This window comes from Sapajus apella, unplaced genomic scaffold, assembly GCF_009761245.1.
Source record: "Sapajus apella isolate SASKATOON/1434 unplaced genomic scaffold, GSC_monkey_1.0 scaffold21, whole genome shotgun sequence".
Taxonomy (NCBI): domain Eukaryota; kingdom Metazoa; phylum Chordata; class Mammalia; order Primates; family Cebidae; genus Sapajus; species Sapajus apella.
Genome location: NW_022436961.1, coordinates 8,911,388 through 8,926,268, shown reverse-complemented (window position 1 = coordinate 8,926,268; position 14,881 = coordinate 8,911,388).

The following is a 14,881-nucleotide window of genomic DNA, read 5'->3' as shown; positions in this document are numbered from 1 at the left end:
AGAAGTCTACAGCCATGTAACCAAAATTACCTGTACCTTAATAACTATTGAAATAAAAATTCCTATGAAAAGTTTCCTAAACTTTCCACGGTGCAACATAACAAAGCATAACATGTAATAGTGCTGAAGAAACTCTCTATGCACCATGCACGTTAAGCACATAATTGAACTTTTGGAACTAAAGAAATGATAAGTGCTTGAGGTAATGGATAACCAATTACCCTGATTTGATCATTACGTATTTTACACTTTTATCAAAATATCACCTGTAGCCCCAAATATGTACAACTATTATGAATCTGTGATGATTAAAAGTAATAAATTTAAAGAAAAAGAGGTAAAATTGCTCTGAGGGGTCTTAAGGAACTGATATAATTACAATTATTCTTTAGAAAGACCATTCCAACAATCTTGTGCAAAATGCATTGAGGTCCGGTTGCAGTGGCTCGTACCTGTAATCCAAGCACTTTGGGAGGCCAAGGCGTGTGGATCATGAGGTCCGGAGATCGAGACCATCCAGGCCCACATGGTGAAACCCAGTCTCTGCTAAGAATACAAAAAAAAAAAAAAAAAAAAAAATGAGCTGGGCATGGTGGTGCACGCCTGTAGTCCCAGCTACTTGGGAGGTTGAGGCAGGAGAATTGCTTGAACCCAGCAGGAGGAGATTGCACTGCACTACAGCGCGGTGACAGAGCAAGTCTCCATTTCAAAGGAACAAACAAAAAGATGCATTGAGAAAGACAAGATTTGCGGTGGGAAAACTATTGTATTAGTTCGTTTTCATGTTGCTGATAAACACCTACCTGAGACTGGAAAGAAAAAGAGATTTACAGACTTAATGGATTTACCTTTTCACGTGGTACGGGAGGACTCACAGTCATGGCAGAATGCAAGAAGAAGCAAGCCACATCTTAGGCAGGTGGCAGCAGGCAAAGAGAGAGAGGGTGCTTGTGTAGGGGAATTCCCACTTATAAAACCATCAGATCTCGTGAGACTTACTATCAAGAGAAGAGCATGGGAAAAACTTGCTGTCATGAATCAATTACCTCCCACCAGGTCCCTCCCACACGTGGGAATTCAAGATGAGATTTGGGTGGGAATGCAGTCAAACCATGTCATCTATCAACCTGATAGTCAGTTGGTTTTTCAAGAACTTGCCTTTTATTTATAGATTAGTACCTGAATTTCTTGATCTGATCTATAAATTCCATTTTGCTTTGCCCTCTGCAGCTTTACAGCCACCGAATTGAGTGCTTTTCATTGTATTGTTATGTCAATGTTGATTTCTTGACTTTAATATATTCTTTTGCCTTTTTCAATTACGCTTCTTATTCTTTCTTTGTTGGCTTATACACCTTTGCAATGTATCCTTGAATTTACTCATAGAATGCCACTTCCAGAAGACCCAGGATTTTCTCTTTTGGAGCTACACCTTAGCTCATGGAATAAGGGAAAAATAGGACCTAAAGAATGACAATAGGAATTAAGTGAAAGTCATATTTCTGTTTAATGGATAATGTTTAAAGGTTGCCATTATTATAAAGTACTGGTGATATCCTGAACATGGAGAATAAATGAAAAAGGGGATAAAGCTGATTTCAAAAAATCATTTCACTAGTTAAATATGTAATAGAACTAACATTAAAATATGGACTATAAGAGATGAGAATAGATTTTCAAGGGAAGATAATAGATTGGAGTTAAACATCTTTGTAAAAGAATGCTTAATAAACAGTTAAATATACAAGTTAAGCTCAGAATAACTTGGGCTGCAAGATGAAAAAATATGTGTCACATACACTGAAGCCAGCCTGAAGGCCACAAGTTAACATAAAGCCACCCAAGAAATTGGCCATGGGCAGACCCTCAGCAATAACACAGTTAAGGAGGAGAAGCAGGAAAGAGTTCATGTGAAAGACTGAGAAAAAGAAAATGAAGATGAAGATGGAAAATCAAGTAAGGGTGTTACAGAAGTCACAGTACGAGCAGATAGTCAACACCGGCAAAGCAGCTCAGTCTCCTCCTCTTCAATGTCCCTTACATCAGTCTCCTCTTTTCCATTCTTACTGCTTCTGCCCTTTCTGAAGATTATGAGATTGCCATTCTTTGCCTCTCAAATCATAAGTGTTTCTTCAGACCATCCTTCACAGTCATCAGAGTTATCATCTGAATAAATCAGTGCATGTTGTTATTTTTCCTCCCAAAATACGTAAAACCTGGAAACGTGGACAATCAAGTTCAAGCTCTTTACCTAGTGTTTAAAGTCTCCCATGTGATTGTCCCAATCAATCCTTCTAACTTAATTGTTCCCAGAATCTCCTTTCACACTTGTTCTCTATTCACAGCTGATCACCAGCATTCCTGGACCAGACAGGATACTTTGTACGTATCCTAGAAATACCCTTATCCTACAATTAACAATAAACTTGCCAAGATACTCCTCCACCTATACCAAGATTCCTCCTTCATCCAAGTTTTAATTCATATGTTAACTCCTTATAAAGCCTTCTCAAGGCCTGCTGCTTATAAATTATTACTTGCAATGTGAACATTTTATGCATGTGTTTTTACATTTGTTTCATTTTGTCCACAGGAAGTTTCAGACATATATATTCCGTAAAGTTAGTGATCCTGTCTTTTTTAATTTTTTATACGTGGTAGTCTTTACTTCTTCAGGCATGACTTTCCAAATTTTGGATCCTTGCCATATATATATATAATTGAGTATGATCCATCCACTCTTCTGGGCATTCCTGGGATATATTCATGAACAAGACAAGAGAGACCTTCTCTTTAACAGTGCTTATATTTTAACAAAGGTGAGCAGAAAATAAACAGTAATCACAATGAATGAGTAAATTCTATGGTTAAAGTATGCTAAGAGAATATATATATCAAATATACGTTATATACATATATAAGTGTATGTGTGTATGTATATATATATACATATACATATACATATATATGTGTGTATATATATATATATATATATATACACACATATAGTTGATTCTTGAATTTTACATTAGCTTGGACCAAATTAAAATACTTAAAAGTTTAAAGTCATTCATCTTACCAGCATCTAAGGGGTCTCATTTTCCAGTTGTTAAATGTAACATTTTATACATGATATTGAAAGCACAGATGTTAACTGAGATTCTCCTTCTACTAAGGAGAAACTGAGGCCAAGTGAGATGTCATAATTCACTCCTAATGATACACATGCCAGCTGTACACTCTGAATATTTTCCAAATCACTCTATATCATTTCTGATTTAATTCTGTTATACAGCGTTATGTATTCATGGCTTTAACAAATGCCAGGACATGGAAGTGCTTAAAAATAATCTAATAAAAATAAATCTATGGAGTTTCCACCCAGCACTGTGTTAGACACTTTACAAACATTATGATTAATCCTCAGAATGACCTTGTGAAGTGGGTGTTCTTATCCCTATGTTAGCAAGAAATTGTATCTTAACAAGATTAAGTAACTCACCTGCAATCGCTGTTAGCAAATGACAGAGCTAAATTTCAAGTGCAGGTCTATCTGCGCACAAAGTCCATGCTCTTAACAATTTTAGATCAACGTAATAGCTGACTTGTGGCTAATGTATGTGATAAAAAGAGTAATATTAATTTTCAAACTGCTTCTAGAGAATTTCATTAACAATAGGTTAAAAAAGAGTTTCTAAAACAAACCTATGAAAATTATTTTTGCTTCACTCGTACACATTTTATCCAACCAAGCTTTTTAGCCTATTATATTATCCATTTATCCATTCATGTATCACAAAATTTTACTGAGTACCTTCTAGGACCCTTCCACTGTTCTAGGCATTCCTGAGGTATATTCATGAACAAGAGAAGAGAGACGTTCTCCCTCACAGAGCTTATATTTTAACAAAGGTGAGACAAAAATTAAACAGTAATCACAATGAATGATATATAGTTTCATGATTTTTAGTGTTATGGAAATTTTTTTAAAATTAAAAAGTAAGAATTGTGGAATTCGGGAGTGTATTAATGGCAAATTTAAGTAGTGTGTTCAGGGGAAGAGTACTCCTGGCAGAAGAATTAACAGCCAGTGCAAAGACTTGACTACATATTGTGTGTTGGGGTCTAGTGAACAAGGGGTGAATTTTAAGAGAGGAGATCTGAGCAGGGCATGGTGGTTCACTCCTGTAATCCCAGCACTTTGGGAGCAAGGAGGATGGATCAACAGAGGTTAGGAGTTTGAGTCCAGATGGCCAACATGGTGAAACCCCATCTGTACTAAGAATTAAAAAAAAAAAATTATCCAGGCATGGTGGCACATGCCTGTAATCCTAGCTACTCGGGGAGGCTGAGCCAAGAGAATTGCTTGAACCCAGAGGCTGAGGTTGCAGTGAGCTGAGATCACGCCATTGCACTCCAACCCGGGTAATAAAAGTGAAACTCAATCTCAAAAAAAAAAAAAAAAAAAAAAAAAAGGAGAGAGAGAGACAGGAAAGCTGAGAGATGCCAAGGAAGGGTGTTTATATCTCTGCTGAACTAGAACACATGATATATATATGTCCCTGTTTCCTGTTTGGTCCTAGTCTACCACCCTTGACTTTTGCTTTTGCCCTTTTACGACTTTGGGTCTGGAAATCAATCATGTCATACAGTGATTTTGTTACATATACATGGAAGCCTCATCTTTACAGCTGTCAATTACTTAGTGAAGTCCAAGTAAAATGGAAAATCTGCCACTGTCTGGTGTCAAGACAGGTGCAAAGGAGTGGATTCCTGAGTTCAGATTAGACATTTTAGTCTATTTTCTTGGTCTCTGACTAGACTTTGCCTTTTCTTTAGGTTGATGTTAACTCTCAGAGTTAAAGTAAAAATCAATTCTCTTTATTCCAGAAGCTGATGTAAAGATCTGAGTTTAACAGATATTTTATTTTCTAAAATTTTGTGACAATTATTATAGAGTTCACTCTAACCCCAATCTGAACACCTGCCAAATACTTGGTAATTGAGTAATTTACAGTAAAATCTTGAAATGTAAGTTCTTAAATTCTAAATTTCAAAACTCATAAACCCTTAGTCTTGAAAGGAATGAGAAAGCTTATTTTCTTCCCTGAATTTTCACTCCAATTAAGTGCTGCTTTCTCAAACAGTGAGCATCTCCACTAGATGTTGGGATTTATTTTTTTATTTAATTTTTTTTCCCTTTAACAAAGATCGTGATTATTTTTCCCTCATGAATAACTGATCATCAGAGAAAGTCTCAAATGCATTCCATTGATTAGCATCCCCAAGTAAAACACAGGTTTTAAATCCTGGCTAGGATTTCCACCTGATAATCTCTTGGAGAAAGAAAACGCAAAACACCCAGAGGAGAGATTTTAAGTTTATTTTCTCTTTTTGTACTTTTCATAAAGAATTTCTTTCCAAACCAATCAGCAGCTCATTGGCTGGAACCCAGGTCTGGCTCATTGGAAATTCAAGCTTAAAATGGACAGCAGGAAGCTGTCTTTTTGTGCCATATCTCAAGAAAAATAAAACAAATTTGATCATTATGAAGCCTATGTCCCTTCATGACTGTGCTGCACTCCTTGACACCCCTGCCATTTTATGAATAGTAAGAGCTCTTAGCAGTGACAGCCTGCTTTGTCCCAACTTGTGATTAGCATTAGTCACCCTGGGCACCTTCGCAGAGGTCTTCAACAACTCTATTTTTTTTTTTCTTCTGAAAATAGAACAGGAAAGCATTCAGTTTTAGCTAACATATACTAGGTCCTCTTTCTGTGTCGAATTTCATGTTAGAAGCTTTTTTGAAACCAAATATTGAAGACTAGGAGCAGGGGGAATAGCTTCCCAGAGTATGACCAGACAGAGAGAAGAATAAATTTTCCCCAGAGGAAAAACTGGAATTAGAAATCAAGGCCTTGAAATTATTGCACCTATTTACGCTGACAAAATATTCAAAGAACCAGCATGAACATTTGCTCTAATGGAAGAGGAAAAAAAATAAACTTAATAAAATCCATTTCAACTACCTGATTAAGCTAAAATGTGAGTTGAAGTTGATTGCTTTATTTGGCACCTAAGTATGTGAAATGATTTTTTTTCTCTCTCTCTTTGCAAATTAGTAGTCATGGCAGGACCGTGCAGAGCATCTGGCAGGTGAGAATTTTAGCAATTACTTGATTTTACTGGACTAAGCGGTGAGTGGAGTGACAGAAAAAAAAGAGGTGTGTGGATTGGGGGTCTAAATATCACCCTAGACACTAGCAGACTAGTTAAGCATTGGCTCACAACATTTAAGTGAAGTGATTCTAAGGCAGGCCTCTTAAGCGAGTGGGAAGACGTTCCTGGAATTTACCAGTAGCATTTGCTCACACAATGTTTTTGGTCTTTTATTGTTTCTAAAGAATCTAGATATCAAACTTATCATGCTAAATGAAGAGAGTAGTAGGACTTTGAGAAGAATAACAGGTAGACAAGCGATATGTTTGGGGACAGAGGACCTGACTTTAATATCTCTGAAATCATTCCTTTTACTGTAGGTGTGCCTCATATGCTGCCCTTGACTTTGCACTAGTAGTGAGAGTCCAACATTTGTATGTGATGTGATGGACTGAGCACTGTAACTGCTCCACTAAAAACTTTTCAGCAGTTGCCAGTGGTTATGAGAATAACATGACTTGTTTACAGTCCCACCCTCCCCTTGTGTGTTTCAACTATTCCAGCCGTGATGAAATTGATTTCCTTGAAGTGCTTTTTCTCTATCTCTTCACTCTATACTTTCACTCTTTTGTTTGTTTTTTGAGAGATGGGATCTTGCTCTGTTGTCCAGGCTGGAGTATAGTGGTGTGACCCTATGTCACCACAGCCTCAAATTCCTAGATTGAAGAGATTCTCCAGTCTCAATCTCCCAAGTAGCTAGGACTACAGGCATGCACCACCACATGCTGCTAATGTTTTAAACAAATTATTATTGGCAGAGACAGGGTCTCCCTATGCTGCCTGGACTGGTCTTGAACTTCTGGGTTCAAGCAATCCACCTTGCAGCACATACTTTTACTCTTTTCTGGTCTCAGACAAGAACAGACAGAATAGGAATAGAGAAATGCTAACTCACAATCAGGTCTCACTTTGGCTGATACTTACTCCAAGATGTCTTCCCTGATCTTTGCTGAACCCCCAACCATTACCGTCGACTTATCAATCTCAGCTCACTGAACTTAATTACCATTTTCCTTTCCTTGTTGTTGATTTTGGCTTAGTGCTAGCACAACACCTGACTCGATGACTCACTCACTCACCACATATTTGTTTAATTGAATTATATTGACAGAAGAACAAGAAAGCTTGGTGTTCATACCAACTCTGATATTATAACTTGAGTTAACTTAACCTTTCTGGGCCTTAACATTATAATCTGTAAATGGGGGCTATGATTATTATCCTTCTAATACAATGCTCTGGTTTCTAAAAATATTTTCCCCAAATAAAGTAGCATATCCATAGAAGGGAATTTAGTCATTTCCTCATTTACAATATTCAGAAATGACAGACTGATAGTCAGTTTATAGCATTAACACAGAACTGAAGAGCATATAAGTTGATGTCTCAAATAATCATAAAATTTTGACTCGTGATTTTTAGATAGTGTCCACATTATCATAATAATAAGTTCTAATCTTCGTAATGATTCTATTTGCATTTCACAGTCTTGCTATATAACTCAATCAATCCTCATACAACATACAATTTATTGTATGCTGGAGTTAACTGTAGGAGGACTTTTTTCTCAATTTGAAAGTTGATTTGGTAAATCCTCCTTAGATGACTTCTGAGTTGAACTGGTGGGAAGAAAAATGAGAGGAAGAAAAAATAGACATTTTTATTGTTAAAAGAGAGAATAAATCTATCTTGGATAGCTCTGCTATTAATATTCTGAACCACATGGTCAAATAAAGTTATGTTTTCTGTACAGGGTAAGAAGCTATAGGGTAATAAACAAGGCTTTCCATTGCTTCATTTATCCAGCTGTTTGTGGAAATACTTGACATTTAACAACATGCACTTGGCTGTTCGACAGAAAATGGAATTATCACATCTTTCCAGCAACTGTCCACAAGGCAGATCCTGATCCACACTGCTGCCAGATGTCTTCTTGAGCCTGGAGTAGAATTCCCTGCAGAGAAAATTTCAAATGCAGTGAAAATAAAGGGTGGGGGGACATTTAAAGCAATGGCAAGAAAATAGCTCTTAAATGCAGCAATTTTCTAGACTATGTCTTATTCTCATGGTGAGAACTTTTTTTAAGTGTGTATTCTGACACCTCAGTCATCTCTCCTGTCCCCGGTCTCACAAAAGGAACAATCTGTAGCAAATAAAAGATGATATTATGCCATTGTCATCCTTGCCAAGCTCATGTATTTTCTTCATTGGTAAGAAGGTTAAAAATGTAACATTCTATTGGAAGAAGCACAAAAATGAGATGTGGGGAGGTTATTTAGTGATTCATCCCCCCTCCCACTTTTTTTCCTTTGCTAGAATCCTATGACTCCTGAACAATGCCATTGCTAAGCAACAGATCAGACATTTCCTTGCAAGATGCAAGTGAATCGGAAGCTATAACTTGAGCTTATTCAGATTCGTCAAGGTTGCAGTAGCCTTCTGCACATCAGGGTGAGAGGCAGAAATAACTTTTCCCTTGTGCTCTACACCTTCCCTGGTGGTGGTAGTTGGACACAAGAGGCCAGGATTCTGGCCCCAAAGGTATCTTTAAAAAATGCAAATTTGGCCAGATGCATTGGTTTATGCCTGAAAACCCAGCACTTTGGGAGGCTGAGATGAGAGGCTTGCTTGAGCTCAAGACTCTCAGGCTGTAGTGACCATGATCACACCACTAATGGAATTGTCACATCTTTCCAGCAACTGTCCATAAGGCAGATCATCCCAGTCTGAGAAACAGACTAAGACCTTGTCTCAAAAACAAAACAAAACAAAACAAAAAAACCTAAATTTGTCTAAGCCATTTAATGTCTTTAGACCTCAGTTCTCCAAACTGTAAAATAAACTGGTTGGGCTAGATTTATATTTCTCACATTTTATGTGCATCAGAATAATCTGAAGGAAATATTCCAATAATTTTTGTTTCAATAGACTTTTATGGATTTTATCAAGGCATGTGTAGTTTTAAACCATCTCCCCTAGTCATTCTGATACAAACCAAAGATTGGAATTATTAAATAGTTTGTAGAATCCTTTCTATTCTAACATTCTTTGGGGTTAAATTTTGAACTTGATGAATTCAAAATGGTTCATTGAATAAAAATTGAGTGGACAACTCCTTAGGAGAATCCTGTCATCACTGAACCAGAGAAGTTTTGTCTATTTCATAACCTCATTTTACTTAACTTTCTAATCATGAGAAGCAATGGCATTATCTAACTTCTCAGGTCCCTGAAGCTACTTTAATTCTTTCTTTCATTTCCCATGTACAATTAATACTTGTAATGCTAACTTGTAATAGCTAAGATTTAAGTAGCACATATATTGTGCTTGGAATTTTCCTAAGTGCTTTATTTTTATTAAAGAATTTAATCTTTATAACAACTATATACAATAAGAATAATGATTAGCCCTGTTTTACAGATGAGGAAAATTTGGCACAGAAAACTTAAATAACTTACTCAAGCTCCTACACATAATAGCAAACCCAGGCAATATTGCAGCAATGTTCATACTTACCTCTATGCTGTTCTGAATCCAGTTTATTTGCTTAATTCATAGTGTCTTCCTGATTTATTTTTTTCTTTTAATTACTACTACCAAATCCCTGATTTATGTTGATGCCAATTCACTAGAAATAAATTCAGAATTTACTGAGCACCTTAAAATGTGAGTAGAATTGTGCTACAGCAGGCAATGATAAAGGTCTCTGCTTTTAAAGAACTGCATCATCTTTTTTAATAAACGTGTAGGTTTTCTTACTTTTGATCTTTCTGACACCATTTCTACAAGTGGCTTTCAGTAAAAATTTGCCAACCAATTTCCAAATGCTTCACTTTACACTTTCAGTTCCAGTGATTAAAAATATTTTATCCTCTACTTCCATTATTACTAAAGGTACAACTGCTGGTAGTCTTTTGGCTGAGCTCTCATACAAAGCAGTCAAGATATTACACAGAACTGTTACCTCTACATAAATATTCTAAATCAATCTTTTCCCAAGCCTTTGAAAGTCCTATTAGAATTCACATTTTCTAGGAAATCCTAATTCAAATTAAGTAAAATTGATTTTCAAAGCATTTCTAACTCCCGAAAGAATAGTTTGCAATTGTGATTATGGATATGTGTCTGAATATATCTGTGGAACACTCACACATAGATGATATTCAGAATTTTATATAAGAAAACTACTACTAATTCTGGTCTTAGCAAGTGAATTTGATATCATAAAAGCACTCATGTGTCAAAATTTAACTCTCAAAATGTTAGAAACATAATTCTTATATAAATAAATAGTGATCATTTGTCAAATTTTTATTTAATTTATTAGTGAGGGAACCAGTGATTTGAAAAAAGCGATTCAAGAAATAGTTGAAGAAAAAGATTTTATATAATCAATGAAATAAAAAAGAATACTAATGTAAGATTCTTCTATTCAATTTAAAACGTTGATTATAGGTTGAATTGGGTACACTGGCTCACACCTGTAATCCAGCACTTTGGGGGGCCAAGGAGAGTGGATCACTTGAGGTCTGGAGTTCAAGACCAGCCTGGCCAACATAGTGAAACCTTGTCTATACTAAAAATATAAAAATTAGCCTAGTGTGGTGGTGGATGCCTGTAATCCCTTCTACTCAGGAGGTTGAGGCAGGTTAATTGCTTGAACCTGGGAATCAGAGGTTACAGTGAGCCAACATCCCCCACTGCACTCCAGGCTGCATAACAGGGGGAGACTCCATCTCAAAACAAAATTAAAAAGTCAACCAAAAAAAAGTAGATTGGTTCATAAATTGCAATAAAGTCATAAACTTTAAGTTATTTTTCCTCATTGCAAGAAATAAAGTCACCCTGATTTACTGTTGTTCTAAAAGTTAACCTCTATCTATATGAAAATGTAAAGTATCTTGGAGATGATCAATAGTAAACATTATTTTAAACACAGACCCCAAAACAGTCAGTTGGCCTATAGGTAAAATGATGTATAATGCTTCAGCATGGTATTAAGCTTTTACGCATTCAAACTTCAGCTTTATTTTCAATTAATGGATAATTTGAATACATTTTTATTTCATAGAATCCATTACACATTCAGAAATTTAACTCATTTTGGTGGATTACAGTCATTTTTAGTAGCAAATTTAGCATTACAGGATAGATCTTTCCCCAGAAAAAGTTACTATAGTTCACAAGTGTCTGTATTAGTACAGGTTAAAGTCCATGAGGCCATGAAGAAAGCTACTGTAATAGTCCATGCAGTACACGCTAGACCAGAGAGTGTCAGCTGCTGGTCTAGCATTTATAGTCTGGTCCATGGAAAAATGCTTAATTTATTGATCACTTAAGTCCATGATAAATGCTTACACAGGGAAAGGCAGTGACTGGTACATAGCACTTGGTGCATAAATATTCATTGAATAAATATGTCTAGGTATAACTCTAAGATAAATAACTGATTTTAACACTATCTGCTATCATCTGAATGTTTGTATCCCCTAAAAGTTCATATGCTAAAACTGAATCACCAAGATGATAATATTAGGTGGTAGGCCTGTGGGGAGGTAATAAATAGGCAAGCCTTTGGGGGAGTTCTGTCCTCATGAATTAAATGAGTGCCCTTATGAAAGAGGCCCCATAGAGCTGCCTTGTTTCTGCCACCATGTGAAGACACAGAAAGAAGCCAGCCATCCATGAGGAATCTGTTCCTCATCAGACACTAGATATGCCAGGGGCTATGATTTTGGACATCCTTGCTTACAGAACTGTGATAAAAATTTTGCTTGCTGTTTATATCCACCCAGTTTAGGATATTTTTGTTATAGAAGCCCAGATGGACTAACACACTACTTGATAGTAAAAATAAATAAATAGAAGATTGATTGGATGACCAGTTCTTTTCAAAATATTCGAAGGCTTGAGACTATTTTTTCTTACTGATTTTATTCTCTGTCATTACCATATCTACTATTATCTTAATAACCCCAAATGAAATGTGCTAAACTTTTTTTGCCATTTATTTGTCATTCTTGTATTTGGCATTCCTTCTGCATGGAATGTTCTTCCCTCAGATATCTACATGGCTCACTCACTTCTTTCAGGCTTCTGTTTATGAGGCATCCACAGGTCCTTCTTGTGACCACCTTCTCTAAGAAAACAATTTTACCCTAGGTTCTTTTTCTTCTGCTTTACTTCCCTCCACAACTACAGATTTTAACATCAGTATTTATTTATTTATTTATTTATTTTTAATATACTTTGTCTTAGAGCATTTTATGTTCACAGCAAAATTATGAATTAACAGAGTTCCCCTAAACATCCTGCTTCCTCCACCACACACAAAGACTTTCCCACTAACAACATCCACCATCAGAAATGGTACATCTGTTAAAAGTCAATGAATCTACATTGACACATCAATAGTATCACCCAGAGTCCGTATCTTACCTTAGATTTCACTGTTGGTGTTGTGCTATGGGTGTTGGCAAATGTGTAATGGTACATCTTTACCATTATAGTATCATACAGAATAGTTTTACTGCCTAAAAATTCCTCTGTGTTCTGCCTAGTCACCCCTCCCCGCATCTCCAGAAACCACTAATCTTTTTGTTGTCATGGTAGTCAAAAGAAACCTCCAGCATTCTTATCAGATATTCTGAAATCTTTAAATCTTATAGTAAATCTTTAGAGAATAGAAACTGTATTGCATACAAGCCTTTAAATTCCAAACGACTAATTAAAATGCTTCTGTCATAGAAGAGTTATGAGACTTGCTGATTGATCAATTGATTCCTTGATTTTAGGAAGTGGAAAAAGAGAAGGATCTGGTACTCAGTGTCAGAGAAAATAGATGTTAATTATTTTAGCAGCAATTATTTATTTTCTTATTGTATAGTGTTTTGTTTAACTTACCCAACTCTTGTTGCTTTTGACTGGGATGGGACTAAATCCATATGATGACTGATAGGCTATGTGTTCAGAGAATTCCAATGAGAATATGCTCTAATGTCAGGAAATAACTTGAAAGTCTGATCTGTACGATCTGTACACACCTGCAGAGTCAAGCGTGTCTGAGTTGCTTCTCCTAATGTTTCCAGGAAACTAACTACCATGCCAAGTACATGACTTGTTGCCTGGCAACCTCAGGACCCAGCTTTCACTACATTTTGTAAGCACTTCCCTGTTGCAGGTTTATGTTATTTTGGGAACTCACCTCCGAACACTATGACTTGGTGTCCAAAAACAAAGCAAAGTCAAAGATGGAGAAAATTTTCTATAAAATAATCCCATTGTTTTAATGACTCCAAACTTAAAAAAAAAAAATCCTCAGATTTTGATGCACTTTAGCATAATCAAGGTCATGCTGATTTAATTAGTATGCAGAATCCACTTCTTTTCTAGGTTGAACTAGAGTAATAATTTTTAAGTTATGATTCGGAGACAACAGCATATTGTAGGAATTAGAAACTTGCCTCTTTCAATAGAGGGCCACTTGACCCTCGACTGCATGATAAATCTAATTGTCACTATCAATTTTGTAATACGTACATGAACAAGCAGTATGCTAGGCTCTTCACATAAAATAATATATTTAATTATCACAAAGATTATATAAGGTAGGGCATTTTTTTTTTTTTTTTGCCGCACATGTGATACAAATCTGTCTGTACAGAAATACTAAGTTCAGTAGTTTTCCCTTACCTATGATTTTGCTTTTCATGGGTTTGCCTTTCATGGTTTCATTTACTTGCTTTCAACTCCAGTTTGGAAATATTCATTAGAAATTTTCAAAAATAAACAATTCATAAGTTTAAATTGTGAGCCGTTGTGGGTAGTGTGATGATATCTCGCTTTGTTCCGTTCCATCCTATCTGGGATGTAAATCATTCCTTTGTCGAGCATGTATTAAGTGCTTAGTTAAGATGGAAAATGTATGAAATTTGTGGGTGGAAGACATGAACAGAAACATGTTACAATCTGTGGTTTCAGGTACCTACTGAGGGTCTTGGAATGTTTCCCCAGTGAATAAAGGGCAGGACTGTAATTTAAAGAAATTTCATAAAGTCACTATTAATGGTTAAGCTAGAATTTGAACTCGTGCAATTTGACTCTAGTTTTTGTTTTCTTAAGGCTCCAGTACCAATTCTGACCTCAACAGGAATGTAAGAAATTATAAGCTAACACATCAGTGGCTTCAATGAATTTAGTTACTTCTAAGCAATCCCTAAACTTATGGCCTTACTCAGACAAATAGATCTTGCATTATTCCTGAGGTCTGATTCCAGCCTCCTAGGCACATTCTATTTACCAAATCCTGACCCTCTCAATAAGAAGGACACATTTCTGCCCAGTAACCTCACTATATAGGAAAGAAGCGTTGTTTTTGAAGGTTGGCTTACTCATTCACTCTTGTTTGCCAGCAATACACTTTGTGCTAAGGATACAACAGATAATAATTCCAAGAGGCATGATTCTTGAAAACTGAAACATGATCTTTGGTTTCATAGTGATTTTGTGATTTAACCTTGTTTCCCCATTGATAAAATCACAACAGTAACAGAGCTGCTCGCTAATGGGATGTTAATGAGGTTTAAATGAGACAATGCAGGCAAACTACATAATGCCTGGCAAAGGGTAATTACTTAGCAGAAAACTACATGGTTTCAGGCAT